The following is a 2498-nucleotide window of genomic DNA, read 5'->3' as shown; positions in this document are numbered from 1 at the left end:
TAGCGCAGATAGCCCTCGTGTAGCTTTGCGCGAAATTCAAAACAAACAAACAAACCAAACATGCTCGCACTTTCAGCCGTGGGGGCATTATAATGTGGTAACTCCCACTATTCGTTGGTAAAAGAGTAGCCCAAGAGTTGGCGGTTGATGGTGATGAGTAGCTGCCTTCCCTCTAGTCTTTCACTGCTAAATTAGAGACGGCTAGCGCAGATAGCCCTCGTGTAGCTTTGCGCGAAATTCAAACGAAACCTGTTGTGCTTCAAACTAACTTGTTCTGTCATAAAAAGAAAGGAATATTAAACTTAATATTGTTTAACACAAACTGGAGTTTGTTATGAGACATTTCTATAAATGTAAAAACAAAAAATCACGACCTATACCTCCAGAATGTAACTTTATTAGCTCAATATTTCGCTATTACAGCTTCGTCAGGAGCAATACGATATACTACAAGTTCCCTATTAAAGTTCAAAGAATTTTATCTATGGGAATTCTAGTTTAAATACGACTTAGTAGTGTAATGAACTTAATGATACACTGAACGTCCAGTCGCAAAACAAAAAATAATAAACTAGAATATGTACTGAAAAGGCTCTTGTGAAAGCAAGTAAAATATCTTAATTGTCATTATTATAGAAAAGGAGCTTGATTTTAGTATGGCAATTTTTACAGATCTGTTAATAAAATATTTTCATAATAAGAATCCATATTATTATTAGTTTCTTCACAGGGGGAAATAATTATTCTAATGAATCCCTCAATGACTGTGCCTTTTGGGTGATCAGTAAAGGACAATATATTACACTAATGCCTATAGCAATCTTGATAGTAGTTATTGAAAAACAAATGGGAGTTTTCAATTTAGAGCAATGTACATAGATGAAGAAATAGGAAAGAAAGAAACGTGTGAAAGCACTTCTTGAATAACCATTCGAATAGAATGAAGTAAATACAAGATTCCAAGAAACTAACTGTGTACCGTTGTTAGAAACTAACGTTTATCGTTAATATCACAAAAGTCCATCATATTAAAATGTTTGTTCTATTGAAGAACCGTTTTCCACCAATCAAGCATTTGTGTAGGGGTCTATCGATCACTTGTTAGAGAAAGTAGTACTTTTATTTTTATTAATGGCTATATAATAGAGCTTGTTTCACAAAGGCTGTACTAAATTCGTAGAAGTAACATTAAAATGTTTAAAACCAACATAAAACACCTATTTGCAATACAAAAAACAACAACACTCAACTGAAATTGACATAAATGCAATAATTTCCCGAATGATTTCGTAATAGAAAAAGAAAAATTGGATTTTTTTGTGTCAGAAGTTCGAATGTTATAAAGAAGTTAGCAGTTTGTTTATGTGACAGCGAATTCGAACGTTTAAAAAAACGTGGCTAGAAGGAAACTGTTATGTACTGGGCAATTACGTCATGAAGAAATCCAATATTTAAAACGATTACGTCTTAAACTACTTGCGCTAGAAAAACTAAATTTCATCAGAAGCACATTAAGAAACATAGGATTTATTCAGGAAGTTTTAACCTGTTACAATATATATATATATATATATATTATTTGTAATAGTTTTTTAATTGCTGCAGTTTATATAGTTATTTATGACCATAGGTCATAGTAGAAGTTTATCAATGTATCAATTCCGGTCAATATTCGTATATTTGTTGCCTTATAAATGTTTATTAAAAACATAATATTCTTGCATAAAAAGAGAATAACATCTTCTGAGTCAATCTTTTTTAGAATATAACATACTACTGTAGTTTAAATGTTAGCTCTAAAGTCATAAGCAACGAGGAGCATATCTACACCACTTTTTCGTGATGTATATAGTTTTGTTTTGTTAAACAAAGTTGCTCATATAAAGAAGCTTATCATTGAATAGCGAGTACTTTCATTGATAAGCTTCTTTATATGACTATATTCACAAGCTGCTGGTGCTTAGCATAGTAAATATTAATAGATGTAATTCAAGCTTCATTTTCATTGAAACCATGAAAGGATGAACAACCCAAAATGATGTAAATAGAACAGGTTGGATGTTTAAAAAGAAATCTGAAGAACGTCGTACGCAGCTGTTAACTATATTTTTTCAGTAGTTTTAGCCATACATACACACACTGTTGAAACAAAAAGTTTGCTAAGGCACTGTTCCGGTCCTTTATAAGTTATTGCAACTATCGAAATTGGTTACACACTCAAAGTTCTGTTGATTTAGTTGCGCTATATTAAAACGATTTTTGGAGCCTCACCACGACGTTACAGTCCATGTCACCACATATGGTCATGCACTGTCTGACGATCGTGCATCTTGACAATAACACTGCAATGTAGCTTTATTGCAAAAGGGCCCGTTTGTAAGGTTGTCGTATCAAGAACTGTGATTAACGCCTATTAATCGGGCACTTTAGATATTTGACCAGGAACATTTATAAATTTCGAACATTACAAACCATTTAACTTCAGTAGATTCACATCA

This window comes from Limulus polyphemus, unplaced genomic scaffold, assembly GCF_000517525.1.
Source record: "Limulus polyphemus unplaced genomic scaffold, Limulus_polyphemus-2.1.2 Scaffold0, whole genome shotgun sequence".
Lineage (NCBI taxonomy): Eukaryota > Metazoa > Arthropoda > Merostomata > Xiphosura > Limulidae > Limulus > Limulus polyphemus.
This window is presented reverse-complemented; position numbering follows the sequence as displayed.